Source organism: Giraffa tippelskirchi, chromosome 2 (genome assembly GCF_054371585.1).
Source record: "Giraffa tippelskirchi isolate mGirTip1 chromosome 2, T2T-mGirTip1v1.2.pri, whole genome shotgun sequence".
NCBI classification, from domain to species: Eukaryota; Metazoa; Chordata; class Mammalia; order Artiodactyla; family Giraffidae; genus Giraffa; species Giraffa tippelskirchi.
In genome coordinates this window covers 197,407,298-197,421,429 of record NC_137276.1, presented here as the reverse complement: position 1 = coordinate 197,421,429, position 14,132 = coordinate 197,407,298, and the positions used below count along the sequence as shown (strand labels likewise).

The 14,132-nt window shown below is 37.1% G+C and overlaps 1 long non-coding RNA gene across 1 annotated transcript in view; it reads right to left on the bottom strand.

Moving 5' to 3' along the window:
• Positions 1-14,132, bottom strand: part of LOC145530160 (uncharacterized) — a 295,811-nt gene that overhangs the window by 271,990 nt on the left and 9,689 nt on the right. Inside the window, exon 2 of the long non-coding RNA XR_014071496.1 lies at positions 7,581-7,640. This is a non-coding gene — a long non-coding RNA (uncharacterized LOC145530160). The remainder of the gene's footprint in view (positions 1-7,580; positions 7,641-14,132) is intronic.

The following is a 14,132-nucleotide window of genomic DNA, read 5'->3' as shown; positions in this document are numbered from 1 at the left end:
ATTATAAATAACACTGAACATATATGTACATAACTCTTGCCATGCATTATTGAGTGTATCTTAAGGATAGATCCCAGAAGCAGAATTACTGAATTAAAGCATGCTAATAATGTCCACAAAAGTTGTACCAATTTCTTTGCATCAGCTAGCTTCCCTGTAATATTCATCACAAGGTATCATCATGTCTTAAATATATTAATTTTGAACTGGATTCAGAAAATGGTAATATATTTTGTTTACAACATTAAAAAAAAAAAACTAAATCTTTATGTCACTTAAAAAGCAAACAAAAAATGACAACAAAACCCAGAAATACTACTTTAATTTCTTTAAATAAAAATTTAAATAAAAGATTTCTTGAATTTAATTTAAATAAATCTTAATTTCCACTTTAATATCTGCTTCAAAACAGAAACATTCTAATTTAATTAGAATGTAATGTATAAGTAAACACTGAGCCACAGGTTAATAAAAGTTAATGCTTACACAGCTTAAAGAGATGTGGAATTTTAATTTTGAAAAATTATTTTTTTAACCTGTCAGTCAATTTATGTTTGGTTATATTTGGTCATTTGTCTTATTTTTTCAAATTCCACATATAAGAGAAAATACATACAGTGTTTGTCTTTTTCTGCCTAACCCATTTCACTAAGCATACTTTGTTCCAGGTCCATCCATGTCTTTTCAAATGGCAAAATATCATCCTGAATATGTAATATTCCACTATGGGCTTCCCAGGTGCCTCAGTAGTAAAGAATCCACCTGCCGATGCAGGAGATGTGGGTTCAATCCCTGGTTGGGAAGATCCCTTCGAGGAAGAAATGACAACCCACTCCAGTATTCTTGCCTCAAAAATCCCATGGATAGAGGAGCCTGGTAGTCTATAGTCCATGGGGTCACACAGAGTCGGCCATGACAGAGCACAGCGGCGCAGCACAATATTTACATAAATTCTAACATATGTATCTTCTTTATCCATTAATCTCCTGATGGACACTAAAGTTGCTTTCATATTTTGACTATTGCAAATAATGCTGCTTTGAATATTGAAGTGCATATATCTTTTCAAATTTGTGCTTCTGTTTTCTTCAGATATACACCAGAAACTAACACAGTATTGTGAGTCAACTGTACTTCAGTTTCAAAAAAAAAATTGGTTTACTATTTTTGTATTCAGTTTTAGGGGCTTCCCAGGTGGTGCAAGAGGTAAAGAACTTGCTTGCCAATGCAGGAGACATGAGATGAGGGTTCAGTCCCTGGGTTGGGAAGATCCCCTGGAGGAGGGTATGGCAACCCACTACAGTATTCTTGTCTGTAGAATCCCATGGACAGACGAGCCTGGAAGGCTACATTCCATAGGGTCTCTAAGAGTTGGACACAACTGAAGTGACTTGGCACACACACACACACACACATTCAATTATAACATACTGAGGAATTTCTCTGCCTCTAAAAGTAAGACCTTATATACTGGCTTCTACAGTTTACATCAAAGGAATCTGTATGTTTTTAAGAGTAAAATTTAAAAATGGTAAACTTACTTAAATGAAACAGCATGTGCATCTACGCATACATTCAAGCTATAAAATTTGCAAAATGTTAGAACTTACAGGAAGTAATGGATCCTTGTTATCTCTTAATTTATTATTATAAAAAAGAAAAGTGGGACCTTGGGACATGAAACAAATACATACAAGCTTACATTGCATATTGCATAAAGCTGGGTGAGCACTCTGATGCCCTGACTTCTGATTTGACATCTTTTTGTTGCTGGGCTACTAACAGCAACAACAAGCCCAGTTTTTCTGTAAGCAGATTATGGTATTTTGCTCTAATGAAGCTTTACTTTATATGGCATAGAAAAAGATGCCTATGTAACTTGCCCTGAGACCAATGGCTTTGCACATATTCTTACATTGTGCTTGTTTCACCAATAGATGGCACACTTACCTCCTCATCGTTTTATGATTTAACAGTCTTGTTACCAACAGAAAGGATCCTTTTAATAGGACTTTAAGAACGTGCTATTCTTTTAAAACAAGCTGTGCCTTATAGAAGAATTATTTAATTTTCTTCAATGTTTTTTTAAAAAAGTCAATCACCTGTCAATGATTATAGCAGTATACCATAAATCAAATAAATATTTCCCTCTGAAAATGCTCTACTCATCTTTCATATCCCATTAGAGAGTGGATGCCATGTAAAGGCACATACAATCTAGTAGTGCATATGTGATTCTTCATAGTCTACTTTTTCATATCACTTCTAACTTCATTTCTGGACATACCTTCATGCTATCCTGCTTTACATTTTTAGACCAAAGAATAAACCTTTAATTGACTAGAGTTTACCCATTTAAATGTGTTCTAATCTGCTTTCTCAACTTTTCTGAAGTAACTAAATCCACTCTATTGTATGGCTATTTCTTGACTTATTGTCCATTAAAAAATTTCCATTTAGGAGAATTTTTTTTATTCTAGACTGAAATTAATACAATTTTTAAAGTGCTACTGCTTTAACTTTTGTTATTAATTTAGAAAACAAAATTTCCAAATAACATGCAAACATCAGATTGTTTCTGAGAAATAGTCTAACCTTTTGTTAGAATAAAGCAATTACAATTATCCTTAAACATATATATGTGCCAGTAATTCTTGGGTCTGATCAGAAACATTTTTTCAGGTGTTCTAATATGGTAGCTTAGATGGTGAATCTGCCTGCAATATGGGAGACCTGGGTTTGATCCCTGGGTTGGGACGATCCCTTGGAAAAGGAAATAGAAACCCACTCCAGTATTTTTGCCTGGAGAATTCCATGAACAAAGGAGCCTGGTGGGCAACAGTCCATGAAGTCACAAAGCATAGGTCATGACTGAGCTACTAACACACATACTCCCTGTTACTAACTGATTTGTATCATTTAGTGATGGGATAAACAGAGAATTTATTCATCTCTAAAACCCAATTATTAGCTGCAGCTTCTGGAAAGTAGAAAAAGTGCTTTACTAAGATTTAAAAGCTCTCTCACCCTTTAGCTTTTTGAGAGAAAATGTGCTACTCTCCTTATTCATAATCATCTTTAGTTCCTTGGTTCACTGATATCTCCTTTGCTACTCTAGTTGTCATGCTTGGGAATTTAACACTGATTCATCTAAAATGTTTGATCTCTGAAACTTCTAAGGTTATTCCCTCCTGGATCTTGTTTTCATTTCTTTTAACTCCAACTCAAAACCCTGCATTTTAAATTTCCTTTTTCATGACCATTCTTTCTTGCTGCATTCCAGCTAAATTTCAAGCCTCCCTAGACCTCCAATTCTTGACTCTACTTTTTTACGCTTCAAATTCATCTTTTTCTTTATTTTCTTCCTCATCCCCATCCTCGCTACTCTCTTATCCAGAGGAGATTCTTTAGATTCCTTGGATAACTGTGCAGCACTATGACCCATGCCTAGCTAATGGCCTTCGCCTCCTCTTCTTCTGACCTACTTTCTGGCACACCCCCAACCATAGTTAAATCCAACTATTCACCGACAACTGGTCTCCTCAGCAGCTGTGTATGGCTGAAGGAAAAAAAATAATTCCTCCACTCTGTGGACTGATCTCACTTTAAATTTATGTTTATGGATCTCAAATGGGCACTCAGCACATATTATAATTCCACTACACATCTTCAAGGTCTTAAGTTCCAATTTCACACCTTTGCTTCTCTCTCAAACACTTATACCATTCTCTCTCACTCTACACTGAAGAAAGATATCCACACCAAAAGTCATTGAAAATAATTTGTTATCCTAAGAATAGATCTTATCTTTCTGTAACTAAATTCACTCACTCATCTGTGTGCATACTCAGATAGTCTCTTTCCTCTGCTTAGAAGGAAAGCGAGGTGACATCCACTCTTATCTAAGACCAGTTTCTTCATAGCCTGAAGATCTCCCTTCATTCCCACTCATTTAATGGCTTTCCTTTTCAATACTGCATTCACAATTAGCCACTTTCTCACTGCATCAGGTTTTTCTCACTCCTAAATTATTTCCAAAAGCAAAACAAGCAACAGTAACAAAGCCTTAATATCACTCCACGTTAAAAAATAAAAAAAAAAGAAAGACTTCACATTTCCCACCAGCCACAAGCTGCTGTTCATTTCCTTTGTTTTGTTAATATTAAAACATCTCAGAAAAAATTTTCATACTTACTGAACCTTCTTTCAACAGACCCCAAGTAGGTTTCAATTCCCCTCCATTTCACAGAAATTGTTCTTTAAAAGGCTCTAGTGATCTCCTTGTTGCAATATGTCTTCTGAATAAACCTTTACACAGTTCTCTGCTCCCTCCCACTTGATAGACTATTTCTCTAAGCTTTTGCGACACCGTATTCCTCTGATTGTCTTTTTAACTTACTGGCCACTTCTCAGGTATGTTTGCTGGTTTTAAACACTGAAATTCTTCAGGTTTCTATTAAGCCCTTGTTTTTCCTTTCCACCTACAATTTCTCTTTGTATAATCTTATTTAGACCTATTTCTTCAAAAGAGCTTTCATCTTATCTCTATCTTCCACCTATGGAAACAGTGGTAGACTTTATTTGGGGGCGGGGGGAGGAAATCACTGCAGATGGTGACTGCAGCCATGAAATTAAAAGATGCTTGCTCCTTGGAAGGAAAGTGATGACCAACCTCGACAGCGTATTAAAAAGCAGAGATATTACTTTGCCAACAAACGTCCATCTAGTCAAAGCTATGGTTTTTCCAGTAGTCATGTAAGGATGTGAGAGTTGGACTATACAGAAAGCTGAGTGCCAAAAAACTGATGCTTTTGAACCATGGTGTTGGAGAAGACTCTTGAGAGTCCCTTGGACAGCAAAGAGATTCAATCAGTCCATCCGAAAGGAAATCAGACCTGGGTGTTCATTGGAAGGACTTATCTAAAGCTGAAACTCCAATATTTTGGCTACCTGATGCAAAGAACTGACTCACTGGAAAAGACCCTGATGCTGGAAAAGATTGAAGGCGGTAGGAGAAGGGGGCAACAGAGGATGAGATGGTAGGATGGCATCACCGACTCAATGGACATGAGTTTGAGTAAACTCTGGGAGTTAGTGATGGACAGGGAAGCCTGGCGTGCTGCAGTCCATGGGGTTGCAAAGAATCAGATACAATTAACAATTGTTGTAATAAAATTAATGGCCCTGAGTGATTGAACTGAACTGAACAGCAGATAGTTAGTCTCATAGAAATCACATTTGTCTCGAACTTTTTTAGATATAGTATTAGTTTTCTAGACCCACCATGACAAGTTTCTCAGACAGGGAGGTTTAAACAACAGAAATTATTTTCTCACAGTTCTAGAGGATAGGAGTCTATTATCAAGTGTCAATAGGTTTGGTTCCTTCTGAGCCCTTCTCCTTGGCTTGTACAAGGTCATCTTCCTTTTGTGTGTTCACATAGTCTTCCCTCTGTACTTCCCTCTGTACATATCTGTCAGGCTTTCATATTTTTAAAAAGATACTAGTCACATTAGATCAGGGCCATCAAATGACTTCATTTTAGCATAATTACCTCTTTAAAGATTCTATCTCCAAATAAAGACACATTCTGAGATACTGAGGGATAGCACTTCAATATTTAAATGCAGGGAGTGGGGGGAGCACAATTCAAACTCATAATAAATACTTATTAAAGGAAACATCTTCATCCTAATCTACTTTTCCCAACTTTTCAAACCTATAGAAGTTACTTAACCACAATCAATCTGTATCTTCAACTCTGAGATGATAATAGTATGAAAGTGAAAGTGTTACTCACTCAGTTGTGTCCAATTCTTTGTGACCCCATGGACTGTAGCCCTCCAGGCTCCTCTGTCCATGTAATTCTCCAGGCAAGAATATTGGAGTGGGAAACCATTCCCTTTTCCAGAGGATCTTCCCAACCCAAAGATCAAACCTGGGTCTCCTGCACTGCAGGCGGATTCTTTACTATCTGAGCCACCAGGGAATCCCTGGTAATAGTATAAAACCACCTTAAGAGATTTTTGTGATTAAAGGAAAACACTGGGCTTCCCTGGTGGCTCAGGTGGTAAACAATCTGCCTGCAATTTGGGAGACCTGGGTTCAATCCCTGGTTTGGGAAGATGCCCTGGAGGAGGACATGGCAACCCACTCCAGTATTCTTGCCTGGAGAATCCCCATGGACAGAGGGGCCTGGTGGGCTATAGTCCATGGGGTTGTAAAGAGTTGGACACAGCTGAGCAAATAGGCACATACATACAAAGGAAAAAGTTAACAAATTCTAATATGTGCTTATCACACACTTTGTAAGTTACTATTTTACACTACAAATTAGTACTGTTCCCATTTCCTTCTCTTTTCCCCCCTCTATTGTAGCCTGTGTGTGTCTGTGTGTGTGTGTGTATGAGACAGAGAGAAAGAGTTTCCTTTTTCTTTCCATTCTCTCTCCACTAATTTAAGTTTGCATTCTCTCCAGTTGAAGAATGAAGGTAGAGTAAATAATAATACAGAGCATTTGCTCAATGTGTAGCCACTCTGTGGTGAACACCAGGAATCCTGCTCACAAGCCTTAAAATCCCTCCAGGCCTCAGTGTCCTCTGATAACAAGAGTAGCTTACGCCTCTTTGATTTGGTGGTCACGTTGGAGTGAGTAACAGTGAATTGTCATTGAGTACCTCCTATGTTTTCTTTAATCTGAGAGCTGTTAGAAATGTCCAAAATACGGTCTCTGACCCTGAAGAGTAAATAATCCAGTTCAGAGGTAGAGAAATCTTCTGTAAATGGCCAGAGAGTAAATATTTGAGACTTTATGGGCCATATGGTTTCTGTTGTAACTCCTCAACGCCTCAGTTGTAGTGTAAAAGCAGTCATCAAGAATATATACATAAACAAGGATGGCTGTTTTCAAACGCATATTTATTTATGGAGACTAAAATTTGTATTTCATAAATTTTTTATATGCTGTGATATGTGATTCTTCCTTGGGTTGTTTTCAACATCTTCGAAATCATTTTTTAGCTTGTGGGCTTACCAAAGACAGATAGCAGGCCCCATTTGGCCTGCCATCCATAGTGTGTCAACCCCTGACCTAGTTTAGAAAATGAGAAAATACTGAAGAATTTGGGACTAACACATGAAATCGCATGGTAAATTTTGCACCATAGTCTTTATGTGATTTCAGTGACCTAAGGCTGTTAATATAAGCATGAATATTAATTTTCTTATAGTAGTACCAAAATGAGGTCTGACAGATCCTTCTACCCCACCTTAGAAGATAACAATGTAATTAGTTATGATTATCATCTATATCATTACTTCTATGTTCATATCAGGCCAGTCTCTCAGGTTTACTGCACGCTATGGGAACCTGGAAAATGACAATTCTCAGAGTCAATTCCTTTCTGGCAATCATTCAAGAATCCCAAGTGTAAGCCATTTCTTGTCCCATGGGGGAACAAGCAAGTATTCAAACATAGAGAGCAAGAGGAGGAAGTAAATCTCCAAACCTAGGGTTCATCTGATAGTTGAGTAGCCAGTGAGTCTCTACAGGTAACTGCCATTGTGGAAGATGTCCCTACCTGTTTGAGATACCATCCTTCTTTCATGCATCTGGTTTGCCAAGATTTCAGGATGCTGGGCTTGAGGCATTCAGTATCATGGGAAGTAGAATAGATGTTTAGACCAAAAAGAAAAAAAAAAAAAAAACTCTCGTGAGGTCATGAAAAGAAGCAATTAAATCAGACTAGGATAGTTTCAAGTGGAAAGGATACCTGAGTAAAAGGAATGTCCAAGTAGGTGGATTTTTGAAATAACTTAGAAAGTTCACACATCTTTTCTATTTTAGAATACAAAGATGTTTAAAAATAAGTTGGCAGAGCAAGATTATTAATGGAATATAGCATCTATTCAAAGTCATGAATTAAAGGTTATTCATTACAGTGTGCAAAGTCCTATATTTCATGATATTAGCAATTCTAAATTTCTAAAAGCTAAGAAGTGTTCATTCGTTCTCTAGACTGGGAAATCTCTCAGTTTCCTATCTCTTATTAAATAAATGTCTGTTCAATTCACTCTCCTAATTTATAATGCAACACAAGGTTGCATCCAATCTAAAATCTTTAACTGTACATTACAATTGTAATGTAAAGCTAAATTCTAAGATAGAGTTTAAAAATCAGTTTAATAAATAAATAACTGTTTGAATTCGCACATATGTTATAGGAATATTTACTGAATCTTGAGTGGGTAAACTCTTTAATTCATGTTTATCCTTATATGCCATGTAATAAATTATGCCATTTAATATCTGTTTCTTTCTAAAACACTTTTGTGCTTGTAAAAAATGATGTGATATTTACTTGTGAAAAGAAACATATTCTTTTTGGAAGCAAGAGGTATTGAGAACATAAATTTTATTTTGTACTTCTCTGACCCTGATCTACAATGCTAGATAGACTATAAGGGAAAACACACATATCCCATAACAATAGTAATGTGATTCTAACAAACACCAAAGTCAAAATGCACAAGAATTTCTGGTTTAACAAGTTTGGAAGCAAAAACCTATTTCTGCCCAAATGTTTTGTGTTTGAATATGATTTTTATTTTATTTTCATTCCTTTTATATAACTGCCTTTGCACACAGCAAACTGGCTAATGCCATCACTCGTTTTACATTTGTTTTGCTTCCTGCTGTTGAATGAACAATCAGTGTTTACAGATTAGCAGCAGTTGTAGTCTTCTGACTTTTACTCCTTTCATACTTTCAAATAAGAAGCATTTTCTATTTGTTGCTCTGGCATTTTTGGAGTAGCGAGGACATTCACAGTGCAAACCACTGTTATTCATACTGTTATAATTCCTTTGCAGTTAAGTCATTACTAGCAATCATAGCAGGCTTGTAGCACAATACCTTATTTGGGAATGTCATGTGAGATGCCCAGAGCAATGCAAAAAATAAAGGCCAACTTGTCTGGCTGCAGAGGGATTTACTGCGAGCCCCCTGGAAGAGGGATCTTTCAGAAAGTATTATGTGCTTCTGTGGGGTGGATCATATTAACCTGAAAAGGAGCAGGTGCCCTGAGCCTCCAAGAAAAGATGCTATGAAAATCCAACTACAAGGCATTTCTTCTAGAATTTATGAAAATTCCAGTGGTATTTCCTGTACACACAAGGCCTCAGCCAAAATTAATTTGAAAATTAAAGTATTAATGGGAGTGAGCACAGACAGGCACAACTAAAAAGACACTATGACCGCTTAGGTAACCCCACTTCCCTACTTTTTTTCCTGCTAAGAAGCAAACTGGAAAGACAATTCCCTCTCTCTCCTACAGATCTCTCTTGAGTGCCTATAAGTTGCTGTGAGATGGTTTATTTTGAAACAGTTCTTCCAAAGTAAAAGTGGAATGAGGAGTTAATCTATCAACCCCAAGGATCTTAGGAATTTAATTTATGCTAGATACTTTAGGGCTATTTGACTGGTTTCCCAGGTATCTCAGTGCACTGCAATGCAGGAGACCCAGATTTGATCCCTGGGTTGAGAAGATCTCCTGGAGGAGTGCATGGAAAACCACTTCAGTATTCTTGCCTGGAGAATCCCATGGACAGAGGAGTCTGGCAGGCTACAGTCCACAGGGCTGCAAAGAGTCAGACACAACTGAAGCGATTAAGCAGCAGCAGCAGCAGGGCAGTTTAAAACATGGTCCTGCCCCAGTCTAAGCCCCATCTCAAGAGAGGATGTGGAAATTTTAAAGTGGTTTCATGTAAAGAAAAAGACAGCAAATATGGAAGTTCTGGAACTATTTCTTGAACCACCTAGGTAATCATGCCACTTGTCTTTTTCTCTGTGTGCATATGAGTGCACATGTATGTATGTAAATGAAAATAATAATGTGAGTGCTAAGAGAATAAATTATAAATAATTAACATTTGCATAGCATCTAATTGCCACAAATCTAACATCAGTACATCTGACCCTCACCTCTACATGATGAGATATGATAAGAATGAATAAAACTAAGAAAGCAAAAAATGAGAGAGATTGAGTTATTTGGTTAAGTTCACAAAAATCTGTAAAAGCATATAACTAGGTATTCTTACTAAACAGTCACTACTCTTTTTGAAATACTTACCATATATAATTTTTAAGTTATCTCAAAAGGAAAAAGGCTGGTCTAAGTGCACAGCTAAAGGTCTAAGTGCAAAGTAATGTTTTCAGCATCCTTTTAGTTGTAAGAATTGGCAAGGGCTTTGGAGAGCATCTCCAAATTGCTGGCTGTGCATACCAAACCAGAGAATTCTGTCAACTTTTTGTAGTACAAAGGTCAGCAGGTTACTTCCACACCCTGTGATGAATGCCATATTTTTTATTCAGATTATGCTAAAGTTTCTGAGTAAACTGAATAAACATTAAAGTAGAGACTCAACAAAAAATGCTGACAAAAACTGGAGCAAGAATGCCAATGACAATCAATTGTAACTGCAGTCAAATACACTTTAATCATTTGCTGTATTTCTGCTTTGGGGTAGGCATTCCCTAAACCTGTGAATATGTTATTTTACAGGATAAAAGTGACTTTGTGAATGCTATTAAGGTTAAAGACCTTGACATGGGATGGATTATCCTGGTTGGCCCAACCTAGTTATGAGTTCTTAAAAGCAAAGGACCTTTCCAGACTAGATCAGATAGACAGAGATGCAACAACTGAAGAAGGGTCGGAGAGATGTGATGGGTCCTGGCTCTTAAGATGGAGGAAGAGGTCATAAGCCAAGGAACGCAGGTCAGCTATATGGAAAAGGGAAAGACATGGATAATCCCCTAGAGCCTATAGAAAGAACACAGTCCATTCCATGCCTTAATTTTAACACAGTGAGACCTCTGTCAAACTTCTGAATGACCAAACTGAAAGAAAATAAATGTGAGTTGTTTTGAGCCACTATGTTTGTTATAACTAGTTGCAGCAAGAATAAAAACAAGAGCAGTATATCCTCTCCAGTTTTTTGTAAAACTCTGGATTTACTATTGAAACTGTAATGTTCAAAGTTGCATTTTGAGTACAATCCAGATAATGCATCAGAAAAATGATATGGGAAGCATTAATATAATGGCATGTAGAAAAAAATCACAATAAGGCTATAACTATCATTAACTTACTCTGAGTTTATTCTTTTAATTGCTCATTTGACTACATTTTTTTATACCATCCTATGCTGAAGTTGAGGGACTTCCCTATAGCTCAGATGGTAATGAATCTGCCTGCAATGCAGGAGACCCAGGTTTGATCCCTGGATCAGGAAGATTCCCTGGAGAAGGAAATGGCAACCCACTCCAGTATTCTTGCCTGGAGAATCCCATAGACAGAAGAGCCTGGTGGGCTACAGTCTATAGGGGTCACAAAGAGTTGGAAACGACTAAGTGATTAACACACACATACTGAAGTTCTGTTTTCATGGGCAATTTTTACATCATGTCTCTCTGAGACATGATGAAAAAAATTAAGTTTTCTATTCATTTGATGACTAACCATCACAGTGGATGAATACATTTGTTTGAATAAGCAATGATTTTGACATCATACACTGTCTCTATGGAAGCATCATGACTGACCATCTCTCACAATAACATGATATAAAGAAATGTGGAGTAGCATGGCTTGCTACTTGGTCAGTTTCTTTAAGTTAAATTTGCCTTTAATATAATGGACTGCTGTTTTAAATTCTACAAAAGCAGTGCCTCTCATGTAAGGATTTTGATGAAGGTTTGCCTCCCATCTGGCTTTTCTGTCTGAATTTGTAAACTTTTATTTATTTATTCATTTATTTTTGGCTGTGCTGGGTCTTCCTTGCTGGGCAGACTTTTCTCTAGTTGTGGCGAGTAGGAGCTACTCTCCACTCGTGGTACACGGGATTCTCACTGCAGTGACTTCTCTTGTTGTTGAGCATGGACACTAGGATGTGTGAACTTCAGTAGTTGAAGCTCTCAGGCTTTAGTACACAGGCTCACCAGTTGTGGTTCATGGGCTTAGTTGCTCCACAACTTGTGGAATCTTCCCAGACCAAGGATAGAACCCGTGTCTCCTGCATTGGAGGTAGATACTTTCTTACTGAGCCACAAGGGAAGCTTTCTGTATGAATTTTTGATGAATTATACTTACATAACACTTGAGAAGGATATTGAAAATCATCAGTAAAATGGGAGGCCATGGTTACATTTATAGTTAATGTTGTGTATCACATTTATGGAGGATTTTCTATCTTCACATATGCTTGACTTGGCTGGCTCACTGGTTATATATAGTTCTTGATCCATTTCAATCCTGCTTTAAGACTATCAGGAAGTGAACTTAAATATTTCACATGCCACATTTTTAGCAATATATATAAAAACATAAAAGGGTTTGTTCCAGGACACTGAAATACCATTCAAATTCCTTTTATTTACTCCTTACACTGATGAAATTCAAAAACATGAGGAACCATCAACTGCTCCTGGCAAATTTATATGGATTTAAAAAACCATCATTGAATAAGTTATTTATTTTTAACTAGAAATGCTATGCTATGGCCTATAGCCTCAATTTAAAGAGAGTTCAGTTATGCCATTGGAATACTTGGCATTTGTGTTGCAGAAAAAAAATTTTTGTTTGTTTGTTTTCCTTTCAGTTGTCCTAACACAACCATACTTTGTGGAATTATTTCATGGTAAGTAAATGCACAGGCCACTCATTTATAAATGTGTATGTCAGTGAATTCACACACTCCATATGTGCTATCTTCCAATCTGCAATGGTGAAATTAACCATTTGGGGGGTTCTCATTTCCAAAAGATAGGGTGCTTGGAAGGGGAGTCTAATGAACACAGCAAGGCTATTTTAGTGAACACAGCTGGGTCTTTTTTACTGGTAACACTGCTAGAGGTTTTTCTTGTTTAATTCCCCACATGGAGAAAATCATCTTCCAAACATATTGTGCCATGAGCATCTAGGAAGAGCTGAGTAAGTAGCACTGGCATTAAATATTTGTGGTGGGTGCATTTCTACAAATAATCAAGTTAATGATCCATTCAAATCAGTCAAGAGTTGAATGAGAATGAACTACTATAAGAGCTTGACATTGAAACCAATTTACTTTAAAAACTTCAACTTTTAATGGATAATTCTTTATGGAGCTGTTTCTCTGCTCTTCCCTAGTAGCGTATTGGACATCTACTGACCTGGGAGGCTCACATTCCATTGTCATATCTGTTTGTCTTTTCATTCTGTTCATTGGGTTCTCAAGGCAAGAATACAAAAATAGTTTGCCATTTCCATCTCCAGTGGACCATGTTTTGTCAGGCCCTGACTATCAGGGATATGCCCTTCAGCAGCTCCACATACTCAGATGACATGCCCAGTGCCCTTGTTGTCCCACTAAGATGATGCTGTTAAAGTGTTGCACTCAATATGCCAGCGAATTTGGAAAACTCAGCAAAGGCTACATGACTGGAAAAGGTTACTTCTCATTTCAATCCCAAAGAAAGACAATGCCTAAGAATGTTCAAATTACCATATAATTGCATTCATTTCACATGCTAATAAGATTATGTTTAAAATCCCTTAAGCTAGGCTTCAGCAGTATATGAACCAAGAACTTCCAGATGTACAAGATGGATTTAGAAAAGGACACAGGAACGAGAGATCAAATTACCAACATCTGCTGGATCATAGGAAAAGAAAGGGAATTCCAGAAAAATCTACTTTGGCTTCATTGACTATGCTAAAGTTTTGGCTGTGTGGATTACAACAAACTGTGGAAAATTCTTCAAGAGATGGGAATACCAGACCACTTTACCTGCCTCTTGAGAAACCAACATGCAGATCAAGAAGCAACAGTCAGAACCACATGGAACAACGGACGGGTTCAAAATTGAGAAAGGAGTACGTTAAGGCTCCTTGTATATTGTCACCTTGCTTCTTTAACTTATATGCAGATTATATCATGTAAAATTCTAGGCTAGATGACTCACAAGCTAGAATCAAGGTTTCTGGGAAAAAGATCAACAACCTCAAATAGGCAGATGATATCACTCTAATGGCAGAAAGTGAAGAAGAACTAAAGAGCCTCTTGATGAAGTTGAAAGAGGAGGGTGAAAA